This window comes from Hesperophylax consimilis, chromosome 14 (assembly GCF_061612785.1).
Source record: "Hesperophylax consimilis isolate HC1 chromosome 14, BYU_Hcon_1.0, whole genome shotgun sequence".
Classification (NCBI taxonomy): domain Eukaryota; kingdom Metazoa; phylum Arthropoda; class Insecta; order Trichoptera; family Limnephilidae; genus Hesperophylax; species Hesperophylax consimilis.
This window is the reverse complement of record NC_142849.1, coordinates 36,289,098-36,303,725: the sequence shown is the minus strand read 5'-3', so window position 1 is coordinate 36,303,725 and position 14,628 is coordinate 36,289,098. Positions and strand designations below refer to the sequence as shown.

Sequence of the window (14,628 nt, the reverse complement as noted above, 5' to 3'; positions counted from 1 at the left end):
CACGGGTCAAGACATACCTCGAAAGAATAGCCATTAATTCAAAATTATCAAAGCGCAGCCAATTTGCTTTCGTCTGAGATAACAATGGCATTAGTTCCCTCGTTTTTACGAAGATAAATTTGCCCCCGTTTAATCCAAAAAAAGCGATATTGTTTCTCCTTCGCCGCTGTTCGTGTCTTGTACCACAGCTGTTTACCGCGAAATGTTAGTTGTTCTGAAATGAAGATCGGCGAGCAGGAACCAGCTATACCGATGTTTGAGGTGTTCAATTTGTCTTCTGGATTCTGTTTGTTTTTGTTGAAAGTTTTTACGTCTGTTAACAGGTTTTCTCTTGCTATGTTCGTTTTGAATTTAACAATGATTTCTCTCTGATGACTCTTGTTGTTTTTTTTTGCTGCGCGATGAATGGCATCAATGTCCTTTGTATCAGTGGAGGACTTTGTTGTTTTGCAGATATTGAAAAAAACGTCTTGCAGATTTTCTCCTTTGATTTCTGGGATGCCTCTTATTTCTATGTTGTTCGCTTTGAGTTCCCTTTCCTGCATGTCCACACATTTTTCCAAGACATAAATCCTAGCTTCCAGGGTTGAGTTCTTTTTAGTGAGTTCGTCATTTTTTAGTTCGATGTCACGGATTCTAGCCATGAAATCCTCATATTGAGAACTCATAAATTGAATACTTTCAAGTATTTTGTTATTCTGATCTAGAATATCATTTTGTGTTTTTTCCAGATTGGACGTCTTGTTCATGACTAGATCTTGAATATCTTTAAGATTTGTCGGTGTCTGAGCGGCGAGCGCTGAACTAATATCCGTAACTTTTTTAATCTGCTCCAAAGGTTCAGTATCACTGATTGTCTGCAACGGGCTAGCAGCGCCGGGCTTGGCTGAATTGCAATGCTTGCAAACTTGTTGAGATCGCCGTTCTTGATTAAGTCGACGATATGTGTTCTCAATAATACCTCCGCAAGCCAAATGAAATGCGCCTTTGCATGCGGCACACGTGAATTTTAACTCGTCAGTACGTAGAGTTTCTGAGCACACTCGGCAATGCATCTTGAATTAATGTTTTTTTCGTACTACCCGCGTAAAAGCAAATTGTATTGTTTATAGTTTTGCTGATTTAATTCGGAAGGAACTTTAAATAACTCGGATATTATAAAAAAATATTTTAGAACTTTGTAGTACGAACACGTAACACTCCGAGTAACTTTTAATTTGAGCGTTATAGTTTTTAAAATACACTTTACTACGGAGCAAGTTAATATGAACTATTCACAGGTATTGAATATTTTTCCGTCAGCATTTTAAATTGGTTGATATTCAACTTTTTCAATTGAATACAAAACACACATTTTGAATGGAAATCTTCCCCGCTAACTATGTAAATGAACGTAATTTTTCATTTCTGATTCCTTTCTCTTCCGTAATATTTTTACGAAAACGCTTTGTCCTTAATGTTATACCCCAAAATGTTTTAGAACAATTATCTGGAGTACGAATCCTGAAAAAACATATTTTCAACCGTCATTGACAACTCTGGTAATTTAGAATGCTTTTTTATGTTAATATATTACATATGATTATTGAAACCTTCTATCTATATAAATAAAAAAAATAAGTGTTGGTTGGTTCAAAATCTTAATTCTCCGATAGTCCTTAACCGATTTTTTTGAAATTTTAATACCTATATAAATATATGTCATCTGTGACAGGTAAAAACATGCTTTTGAAGAAAAGCGCCATCTGTTGGACGTAAAGCAACACGCGCCATTGTTTTTCTATCTGCACAGAGAAACTGTACCACAACAACGCATGGCGGGGTACAGCTAGTTTATAATAACGTAGGTGTCATTTTACTTGGGTGGTTTTGATCGCAAAATGTAATAATTTGTTTTTGGGATATAATGCCATGTTGCGCTACGTTTAGCCAACGTTTCGGACAGCATTGCAGTGTCCATAATTAGGGCAGATGTGTTACCGATAACACATCTGCCCCCATGATGGACACTGCAATGCTGTCCAAAACGTTGGCTAAAGAAGGATGTAGCTCAACACGGCATAATACTCGTACCTCAAAAACAAATCACTATAATACTTCTGGCCGTGAAAATCTCAAATTATACTTAACAGTACATATTTTACATAACAATTGTTTTGTTTCGAGTCATTGAACACAAAATCCTTAAAATATTTTGTTCATTAATACATTCAGTTGAAAATTGTAAGACCTCAATTCTCACATTGATTTAAAACCTGTAAACAGCAAACAATATCAAAACAGTAAAGAAATAATAGTATCAATCACAACAGCAATGTTTATTGTAATATCAATGTTCATCACAAAAACAATGCTTACTGCAACAACAATCAATGTTCATGCCAACAGAGACTTTTGCGTCAACAATGTATTTTACAACAACAATGTTTACTGTAATATCAATGTTCATCACAAAAACAATGCTTACTGCAACAACATTGTTCATGTCAACAGAGACTTTTGCGTCAACAATGTATATTACAACAACAATGTTTATTGTAATATTAATGTTCATCACAAAAACAATGCTTACTGCAACAATAATGTTCATGTCAACAGAGACTTTTGCGTCAACAATGTATATTACAACAACAGTGTTTACTGTAATATCAATGTTCATCACAAAAACAATGCTTACTGCAACAATAATGTTCACGTCAACAGAGACTTTTGCGTCAACAATGTATATTACAACAACAATGTTTATTGTAATATCAATGTTCATCACAAAAACAATGCTTACTGCAACAACAATGTTCATGTCTGGTTTATCATAATTATGGATAATGCGGGAGAAAATGCGTACAAAAAGCCATTGGTGCATAGTCACAAAACAAGATTTACTGAAAAAAAAAGCCTAAAAATTCCACTAATATCAAATAAGTATGGTAGCAGAACACTTGACTATTTGATACCTGTGATTTATAACAAATTTAACGAAAACTTTAACTTGAAAAATAATGAGGAACCCTGCCCTAAACTGACAAAAAAGTGGTTAATAAATGAACAAAACGTTTATCTATCGTAAACATTATATTTGGTATTAATATTTAAACTTAAGCTAATGTGCATTATGTTATAACATTGAATGGTAGAACCTGCAGACAAGCTGATTGTCACAGCTTTGTGGGACTACCCATATCTTATATTGTATTAAATGTAATTATATTAAATTTAATAAAAAAAATAATAAAAAAAATAAAAAATGTCAACAGAGAATTTTGCGTCAACAATGTACAAGAACAATATTCATCACACAATCGATGCTTACTGCAAAAACAATGTTTATTTAATTAGAGTATATTGCGTCAAAAGTAACAACGTTTATTGTAAAATCAACGTTCATCACAACAACGATGCTTACTCCAACAACAATGCTTATTTCAACAACAAAGTTTACTGAAATAAGAAAGTTCGTAACGCCAAAAATGTAATTTTTTATATTATCTCCACGCAGGAGGACCGTAGGAAAATAATTTTCCTCTAGAGCTTCATCTTTGGGGATGCTATGAGGGAATTTTTGGGGAGGGGAAAGAGTGAATGTAGATCTTGAAAAGAATGAGGAAATACAGAGGCTCAAGAACGAGTCGTAGAAAGGGCCCGTTGTGACAATAAATTGTCAACCGTGTACAAATGTTGGTGGCGCGTTTGGTGTGTATTCCGACTATGGACTGGTAATCAAATAAACCACCTGCTTCTGCACATAGTGCAAAAAAAATCAAGTATTTTGGGGCTCCAGACCAGAGGTGGCTACGAAATTCAAAGGTGGGGCGCGCTAGCGTTTTGTACAGGATCAATAATAATAATAATAACATTAATCATTTATATAGCGCAGTTTAGTGTAATTTCACTTCTAGTGCGCTAAATCAACAACAATGCGACAGGCGTAAACTATATGACTTATTCCAAAATCACCGTAAATTTTCTGGTTATGAAATGAATTCCATTGAACTAAAAGAAATCCAAAAAAACAGAACATTAAATTATTCTAAACTCAACATTTAATTATTTTGAATGCGTAAAATAAAATAAATAAATAACTGATATTCTCAGACAGGCAATCAACGAAAATGAACCATTTCCAGCTTAGGTAAAATTTCAAACTGTTTCTTGCTAAATTCTTTAAAACTATTCTGGAAATTAGTAATCTCTTAAAGTTTTCATTATTCTAAACTCACGTAGGCACGTACTGTACAATAATAAAGGTATTAAATAACTGGAGGGTTTTAAGCTTCACGGAATTATTGAAGCTTTATATCTTAAGGGCTTCCAAATTCTTACCAACGTGATTAAGAAAAGGGCTTAAATCGTTTCAAATTCATGCTTGCTAATTTCGATAACAAGTACCTGAAGTATCTGGTATTTTATACTTAATATTTAATGAAGGATACTAAAGCAATTAAGTGAAATTACGCAGCAAAATTAGATGCGAACACAGAGCAAGCAGATGCGTTGCATGCATACATCACTTCAGAAAAGTGTTTAGAGATATTGAAAACATTTCACATCAAACAAACATTTCAATTAAGTTTTTTATTTTGTCTTTTGAAATCTGGTTCAATGAACTAAAATTTGCATTGAATTTTCAAAATTGTAATTGATTGTGATTGTTTCAGACAAGTGACATAATAGAAACATATATTTTAATTCTCGAATTCTCGTCTGCCCCAGTGTTGTAATATTTATCTACACGTAACGTAAGAAGACCGGTCGGTGGCTGAGTTGACATCGCGTTTGGGTCCCATCCAGTCGTAGTGTGTTCAATTGCTCGGCTGGCTAAGTCCTGCATTACAAAACAAATGGTGGTGGTGGTAGTAGCAGATTTTCAAATATTGTTAGGTGATTCGTAACCCGGGAACATTTAAATTTATTTGAAAAAAACAGTACAAATAATAATTAGTATGTAACCCTTTCACATCAGAGCATTACAGACAAATGCTTTAATTAAATAAAAGTACATTTTACTGAGTCAATTTATTGAAATCACACAATATTGTAGTGTTTGTAAATTCTCGTATATATGGATTCAATACTTACTCTTTCCATATCTTACTCTTATAATTATTTCCTTCAAATCTTGAAACTGTATTATTGATAAATCTTGCCTATTTCTTACTTATCCCTTTGGTTTTGCAAATTTATTATTTACTTACTTACATGATTTCATTTAATTGAGCTAGGATTCACTCACCAAACACAAGAGCCTCGTCTCTTTATGGTGAGGAAAAGCTATTATTATTTACCTTTATAACACTGTATAATATGTATAAATTGTATATTTATTGTAAAAAACATACAAATATTAAATAAAAAAGATTAAAATACTGCTCAACAGAAGTCGTTAGAGTATGTAGTTTAAAGTTAGGATAAAGAGTTTATTTAGTTGTAAGGTGTGTCCATAGGTGTCAATAGTAGTACCACACGATTGAGACTAAATGTCGCACGTTTGGGTCTAATACCCGAATGGTTACGAAAATAGTCGATGTTAGCCGATCTATAGGCGAGCATCTTCATTAAACAATCTGCCGCTTCACAATATCTTAGAGCATTCTATAGAACGGAAGTGAGTCCAGTTAGATATTCATTGTAGTCCTGTAATAAACAAAGGTACTCGTAATCTCAGACGAACCGATTTATTATAAAAATCTCCAGATCATCTCAAGTAAATTTCTAATAAGAAGGGAATTGACAGTACACCATAATATTACAATGTCACCTACAAATAAAAAAATAAATTGAAAGTACCATCACAGAAATGCAAGTACTTAAGGCTCCGAAATAAGTCCAAAAAGACGAAGTAGATAATTTAAAGGTTGAACCTCAATGTGAATATTAGGGGGAGTGTCCTAATATAAAAAAATCGATCTGATAGTATTATCATCTTAACAACTGCACAGTTAAGGATTGTTGCAAACAGAAGTGGCGCCCTCTGTTATTTTAAAAAATAACCCTTGAAGTTTTCAAACCGCGGCAGCGGGTTTTTATCTTCCAGTTATGATTAATAGAAGTAAGCGAAAACATTAAATAAAGCATTACCATTATCATTTAAAAAAATGTTTTGCCAATTCCATGAGAAGTAAAGAAAATTATTGAACTTACTTCAGACACATTGATATGACCAACACATTAAATTAGTTGGCATCGGTAAGTGTAAATATCACGTAGATTTGTTTAGAACAAAACGATAGATGTTAATGTTGTGTTGCTCCCCTTACGGCTATGTGACCTTAACTTAACCCGGCCTTTATCGCGGTTAGAGCCCATTGTTGTATTCTAAATTACGCCAAGTAATTACCATATATAATTTATGTAAGCCATTATGTCTTATAGCTGTGAGTGGGTACCTTAAATGGGATTCCTGGAATCCTTGGCCCATTTTATTTTTATTTTTAGTCATACACGGTAAATTAACAATTAATTATTTTTGTAGATAAATATGATTTTTCATTGAAGAAAAATATTTTTTTTAACTCTTTACAAAACATGAAACAGAATAAGACACAAAAAAAAGATAGCGATAACAACTAGAATCTTAATAGTCTTAACAGGACAGCGTTTTAACCACTCAACCATAGGAAATAAGTTATTAAACGTCATATTTTTCTAATTTTATTAATCTAATTTTTCCCATATTTTAGCAGCTCTCTCTATCTCTTTGAATCATAACGGATTTCTAAAGAATTATTTTTTTTAACGTAGATAGAGTCTCCGATAAACTTTTCCGATATTTTAAAAATCGGATACCTGTTTGTTTTTTCTAAGCGTCTAAATGAATATTAATTTTGTTACTGGAACAACTTTTCTTTAATATTTTTTAGGGTATTAACCTTCAAAGTTATTAAAGAATAATTGTTAAAATAAAAAAATAGTTATTTGAAAATGATTTTTTTTGCACTCCACTTTTAACTAATAATAATCTTTAATTAGTTAAAAATTAGTAATAATTAAACCATTGGCTTTGAAATATGTAGATTATTATTAATGAAAAGTGGTTTATAGAAACTATTTCATTTTGATATAATTAAAATGACGCCACAAAGTAATTTTGCAACTACTGAAGAAGTAATATTGTTTAATTTACAGGGTCTTTGTAATTATAAAGTATGCCCATATAATATCTAATGTTGTCTGCAATAAGGAGGCTTTACTAATATTAACTATAAGCTTTACGAATATAACTTAAGTAATGAAGATAAGATACATTGTTATTTTATATATATATATATATATATATATATATATATTCATAAATAAATCGAACACATGATACCATAAGCAAGAATAATAAGAGTTATTTAAATTACCCATTTGTTGCTAAGCTCATTGAAGAATTTGATATTGAAGCACATTAGTTAAAAGAGGGTTTGATAAATGTCAAAATTCGTACATCTTTGAAAATGTGGTCATAAATTCATCTTGGGAGTAATATCGAAGGTCTGCAAAACAGTGGTTGAACACCCCCATACAGTAAGGGGCAGAAGGTGGGGGGGGAGGATTTAATTGTCAAAATTCGTACTTCCTTGAAAATTTGGTCATACTCGTACATTCATCTTGGCATTATAAATGAAGATCTGCAAAGTGCACCCAAAAAACAACCCTTCAATGAGGTTAACCCTTGCCATTTTCACGTTTTTTTACTAAAAAAACTATCATATCTTACTAATTCTTTATACTATCTATTTGAAAGTGATCTCATTTGATTCAACAAAAATGAACCTTGTTTGTGAACAGGTATTTTTTTAAATCCCCCCTCCCTGCCATTGTATGGGGGTGTTTTGGCGGACTCTGCAGACCTTCATTATTACTGCCAAGATGAATGTATGACCCAAGTTTCATGTATGTACGAATTTTGACATGTATTTAAATACTATTTTGCCTTTACTATTATCTTAATATAATAAAAAAGAAACGTTTTTATTTGGCATTTCAGTTACGAGAGGATGACAATTCATCTCCTCGGTATTAAGAGTTCCTCTTTGAAAATTACGTATTATCGCTTTTGTGAAAACTCAATATCAATTTAATAACTTGAAATTATATACTTGTCTTTACTTATTGAATTGACGACAAATATTTATGAAAATTTCAGATATGACTTATATACATTCTTGGTGAAAATCTTTTCGCAAACAATAAAAAATAAACAGAAAATCCGTAACGTATCAAATTAGTAGATAATATAACGTCCTCGTCTGAAACCTGAACATTAAACAATGCCGTTTTGACGTTAATGATGATTGAAACGCGAAGCCGACAATTTCTTTCAGAATCTTTCAGCCAACAGACTATTTTCCCTGAAAACCTCCAGAATACAGTGGCGTGCGTTGCTCTATGGCCAAAGGTAGCAATTGTGGTTTATCGTTAAGAACGGGTTCGAATTCAGCATTAAATATCTAAAAATGACAATTTATCATTTCGTAGTCAACTAATATGCATCTAAATAGACATAAAAAGAACTATATAAGCGCGGACACGTTCCTTACCTGTGTTAATTACAATAAACGTACATTTTATGATACGCACAGACAAATTTAAATACAAAGTTGGATAACCAACAACTCTGCCATAGGTCATCCCAAATGGTTCGCTACGTTTGGTGATTCAGCAGGAGTTCCCGGGTTCATCGGTGAAGTATGTTCAGGATGCGACTGTCAGAACGAGAAAGGCTGGGGCGAGAGAGGTTTCGGGAGACCTTTTAACCTATCTTACTGGTATCTTGACCCATCGCCTGGCACTGCAGTGGGAGGGATATATTCAGACATCCGTCACTCCTGGTCACAATGATCCCTAGATTCTTATTCAACCTTCACCATTTACTTTCCTAGAAGTTCATCTCGATCATCTCGACGTTCATCTCGAAGAGATCTCAAAAGATTCAATGCTAAATCAGTCACCTGATTGGCTATGCCCATATTTATGTCATAAAATACCTCCACATGAGAAAGTCAGTTTATTAACTATGGCTGTTTCCAACAACATTTGTCTTGGGAATGCTGGGTATATGCAGCCTTGGCTCTAGGAGGGATGTCGCATTAAAATTTTCCCAAATGCAGATCGTTTCCTGTTACAGTAATTAAAGTGAATCAAATGGGTTTATTTAAAAAAAAATCGTGTTAAGCGTGACAATTCTTTTATATTTTAAATGTTTTTTGTATTACTTAGATAAATAAAGAAATTAAAAAATAAATAGTTTGTAAATTTACATTATGTTATATGGTGACCGAATAAATCATCACGATGATGATTCATCACTTCCTTAAAAAGTTGTATAAAGTCATGAAAAGTGATGAAACAAAAACTTTATTAACTGGGTTAAGTAGGTTAGGTTATGTTAGGTTAGGTAAAAAAAAATTCATCGTTTCTAATGACTTAATATCACTTTTTAGAAGTGTGTTGAATTTTCACTGTGTTGAGTTATCATGGAACCATGTTATATAAATACAGGCACATTATTATTGTATTTTTTTTACATGTGACGCCATTATAGTCCAGTCAGTGGGGGATAAAAAAGGGCTCCACCTTGCAAAAGGTTAGGTAGTAGCGATTTTCACATATGTTGTTAAGATTGGGACTCTAAAGAAAAAAAAAAGTTTTCGACCTTGGGAGGGTCGAGCTCGATCCGCCATCTTGGATTGAAGGTGCCAAAATTTGTTTTTTTCAAAATAATTGTGAAGTGGTCGTTTTTACAACCAAATTGTTGAGGGCAAACTTACAGACAACTAAATTACCTACATTTTTTGTAGAAAGTTTTTTTTTGTAAGTCTAATAGGTAACGAGTTACAGCGGTTGAAAGAAGAAAATTTTGACAAAAAATTGTAAAACTCCAGTTTTCTTGATAAATTTTGTACGAACATATTACACAATATCATTTTGACGTATTTCTACGTTACAATATACTTATATAGCATCATCCGTGTGCTCGATGACGTTGATTTGTTATAGTGGGATCCTAGTCTACAGCTGACTTGGCAACACTGATTGAGTCGGGGTGGTTACAGGACGTTGCCTGGATGCTCGGTCACTCAGTGTGCTCGTGCGCAAAGGTACGAAATCATCATTTTATGGTGTTTTCGAACAACTTCCAGAAGGCGTGCAACTTGAAGGTAGCAAAATTAATGTTGTAGATGGAGGATATCTTTTACATAAAGTTGTATGGAATCGGAATGATTATTTTGGGTCAATTTGCGAGAAGTACGTTCACTATGTAAGAAATCACTATGGATCATATGCAGTCATTGTTTTCGATGGATATCCGCTTGATGATGGTGAAAAAAATACGAAAACCGCAGAAAGACTTCGCCGATCGAAAAACCACTTGTCTGCAGATGTTCTTTTCGATGAAACAATGCCAGTTCAAGTTTCACAAGAACGATTTTTAGCCAATGAAAATAACAAAGTCCGTCTGATTTCGATGCTTACAAAGCAATTTATACAGGATGATTTTACAGTTAAGCAGGCTGAAGAAGATGCTGATGAGTTGATTGTCAATACTGCGATTTCCTTGTGATCATCATATGAGGCTGTTTTCATTATTGGCGAAGACGTTGATCTCCTAGTTCTGCTGACAGCATGACAGCATTAGCACCACAAAAAAATAGTATATATCTTCGCAAACCCGGTAGAGGCAAAACTTTTGAAAGATTGTATTCCGCGAATAGTGTGAAATACAAAGAGGCGGCTGAGAATATTCTGTTTCTTCATGCCTTAAGCGGCTGCGATACAACATCGTCCTTCTTCAACCAAGGAAAAAATAAATTTTGTTCGCTTGTGCAAAACGACACAAGACTCAATGCCATAATAAGAATCTTCAAACAACATGATGCAACACCAAAAGACATAGCAGTTGCAGGAACACGCTTTCTTGTTGCTTTATACGGGGGTGACATGGATAAGGAAACCTTGGAAGAAGTCCTCTACAAACGTTTCGCAAAGTCGACAACAAAAAGCAAATTCAATCTTGCCTCTTTGCCACTAACGAACGACGCTACACGGTACCATGCATTTAGAACGTACCATCAAGTCCAAAAATGGTATGGAATCCAAAAAAATCTAGTAAACTGGGCCTGGAAACGTGACATCAACGGGCTTGTTCCAGTAAGAATGACAAAGAAACCAGCACCCGAGACTTTATTAAAATTTATTTCATGCAATTGTAAAAAAGGATGCGGCGTTGCATGTGGCTGCAGGAAAGCTGGATTGAAGTGTTCTATTGTATGTGGGTGCTGTAATGGTCAAACATGCCGAAATTCGCCAGAGGTTCACATCGATGTTGAGGACGAAGAAGAAGAGATTTTGTCAATGGAAGCCCAAATATCACAGGCAATGAGTTAGATGATGACATTGATGACGAAGACTGTTATTAAGTAACATAATTTATAGTAACATAATTCACAGTAATGTAACATAATTTACTGTAGCATAACGCTAGTATATCTGTGGAGTTGACCTACTGGGGATACCACAATAAAAAAAATGCGCAATGTTCTCTACCTCATGGTGGTGTGGAAATGAGTTAACAAAATTAATATAATTATGTAATGAATAACCCGCAAAAATTACAAAGTTGGGAATTTCATCACTTTTTTGAAAAATATTCACATTTCCGCCACTGTAACTCGTTACCTATTAGACTTACAAAAAAAAATTTTCTACAAAAAATGTAGGTAATTTAGTTGTCTTTAAGTTTGCGTTGAGCAATTTGGTTGTAAAAACGACCACTTCACAATTATTTAAAAAAAAACAAATTTTGGCACCTTCAATCCAAGATGGCGGATCGAGCTCGACCCTCCCAAGGTCGAAAACTTTTTTTTTTCTTTAGAGTCCCAATCTTAACAACATATATCAAAATCGCTACTACCTAACCTTTTGCAAGGTAAAACTCCCCACTGACTGGACTATTAACAAAATGAAAGCTTCTTATGGTGGTGCGATGACGTTTGCACCACCTAGGTAGCAACATTTTTTTACATTAGCTCCACACAGAAGGACCTAAGGAAAACATTTCTCACGGCTTATGAAATCTTTAGGGATACTGCGGGGAAAGGAAGGAGAGGAATTTCTGGAAAGGAAAAAAATATGACCTTAGTGCGGTAGGTAAAAATAATTTTAGAGAAAAATTAATCTATTTTGTTTATTATTTTTAAATTTACTTTTTTGATTAATTTTTCTTATGGCAAGCACAGTTTTTTCACGCCACTGCCAGGGATATTGTAAATAACCTCCATCATGTCAATACCTGTAATGAAGAAAGACGGCTGAGGATTTACGAGATAAGATCAAGATTAAATGTGAAAACTGTTCACCATTTTTACAAGACGTGGTATAAGGCGATTTGCGCCAGAAATCGGGACGAAACAAAGGAGAAGAAGTTTGATTTAATGCGAAGAATAATAAATATAAATTTTACATTTGATTCAACGTGAGACGTTTTGATGTATGGAAGTGACGCGTGAAATTGACAGATGGACGGAAATAGGCAATATTTAAAGGTTTTGCACGCAGAGGTGAACTTTATAAAAAACTTTATTTATTTGTTTATTATCTAAATTGTTTTAGGTAGAGAATTTTTTAAGCCCGAAAGTTTGTATCGTGTTGAGGCGCTTTCTGATCACATACATGAAATAAGAAAATGAAATTATAAAGAATACTTCATAAAAAGAAATTAATGCTTTTAACCTTGTAAGGGATCAACATTCAATATTGAAACTTTGGCGTTGCTTGAAATGGTATTAGGTGGAAACCATATCCAAAGTGAGATACTCTCCCTCCTTCTTATAATTTCTTTATTTTAAAACAAAATATATATATTTATTTACCTACATATTATAGACATTTATTTTTTGGGTATTTTGATTGTGATCGAGTGGAAGCTCGAACAGATGCTTTGTCAATAACAATGCATTCTGTCAACTTTTGGTGGAACACACGGATATTTGCATTTTTTTCTGAAATTGGATGACATCAATTACAGTAAATACACAAATTAATGTCGTTTCTATCCAATCGGGATTTGGCTCAGTTTTTAGCGAGGTTGACTTCAATCCTATCGAAGGTTCAATCAGCCAAATCAATTTTTTTAAAGTTTAAAAAGACATTTAAGAGTTTAGAGCCTGTGCAGGAAGAGTTCCTGGGGAGGAACTCTAACTGACCAAACGAAAAAAAAGTATTAATATATTTTTAAATGCGTAATATTATTTTTTTATTGTACGTAAAAAATGCCAAAGTTGCCTCCAAAAACATTATTGACTTCTTTAATGGCCTATATACCATAGCTTAAAACACAAATATATAAAATATCACATCCATATTATATATTTGCTATACCTTTTGATTAAAAAAATATTATTCAATTTGTGTGGCTTTTTTGGCCTTTAATCTAAATTTTAGTTTTGTAGGGTTAAAAGGGCCGTGCAGCCTTTCCTTTAAATGGACCGCCCGTTTCTGTACAGAGTCACGTGGTTTTTCAGTTGGTACTTCATACCAGAGGTGGATGCCGAATTCAACCGTGAGGCGCACTTGCTATTTGTACAAGGTTAGCGGTTGTGTACTATTAAAGTACCTATGGGTCCTGTACACTGTACAGTGTGTCTACCGGCTAAGGGGCACGGAAACCGTGTATAGCTTGCGGTCCGGCTGACCGGTGAGTTCGTTTTCAATGGGACTGCCCGGCGAAAGCTGTCGTAGGTATGCGCTGATGCAAGTTTATAACTTTCTTTACTTACATATTTGATTTAAGATAACTTTATTTGTATTTTACATTATCTCTCATTGCTCTTCTATTTTCAGATTGTGGTGTTTGTAATATTAAATTAAATATGTAAGTACTTGCTTACTGCTTGCTAATCCCGTATGCAGGGGCACTGCAGGGTCTAGAGTTAAAAATAAAATAATATTCTTGACGTGTGTGGTGAAGGAGGAAACCATATGTTTCCTTATAACGCTGTTGGGATAGTGGTAGGCTCCCCTCCAATTTCCAGTATGTCAAGATTCTGAGAGTAAACTTAACTCTGTCTTCGATGGAGTCCCGTGCCTGAGTTGGTCACATAGAGTTACCAAGCAAATCAATGGAAGGATTTTTTTTTTTTTTTTTTAATTATTTTAATATAGATCATAGTTACATTAATACATACATATTTTGCAAAATATAATATTTAGGTACATAATTGGTCATGTATACCTTATCAGAAAAGAGGAGCTCTTGTGCCTGATAAGGGAGCCACGATTCTTACTTAGATTCAATGTTATGTGTAAAATATAAATATAATATATATAATATATACATTTTTTTTTAATATAAGTTTTTTTGGAAAAAAAGTTTGATTTTATTTATTTGTTCTTGTTGGTTCGTAATACAGCGCAATTCGGAAGGGAGATTATTGTAGTTTTTTATGGCTTGGTAAATATAATGGTTTTGCATTTGAGTTGTTTTAAAGATTGGCGTAATAAATTGATTTCCATTTCTCTTCAGTTTGTAAAATTCTTGTTATTCTGTGTTATTTTTTTCTTTACACATTTTTATAATTGAAGTTTGCTTAAATATATCATCAATATTTGGTACTGTATATGACTGAAATGTTTTTTTTTTATTCA

General features: G+C 33.4%; 1 protein-coding gene across 1 annotated transcript in view; it reads left to right on the top strand.

Moving 5' to 3' along the window:
• Positions 1-14,628, top strand: part of cmpy (crimpy) — a 429,354-nt gene that overhangs the window by 299,520 nt on the left and 115,206 nt on the right. The window lies entirely within an intron of this gene.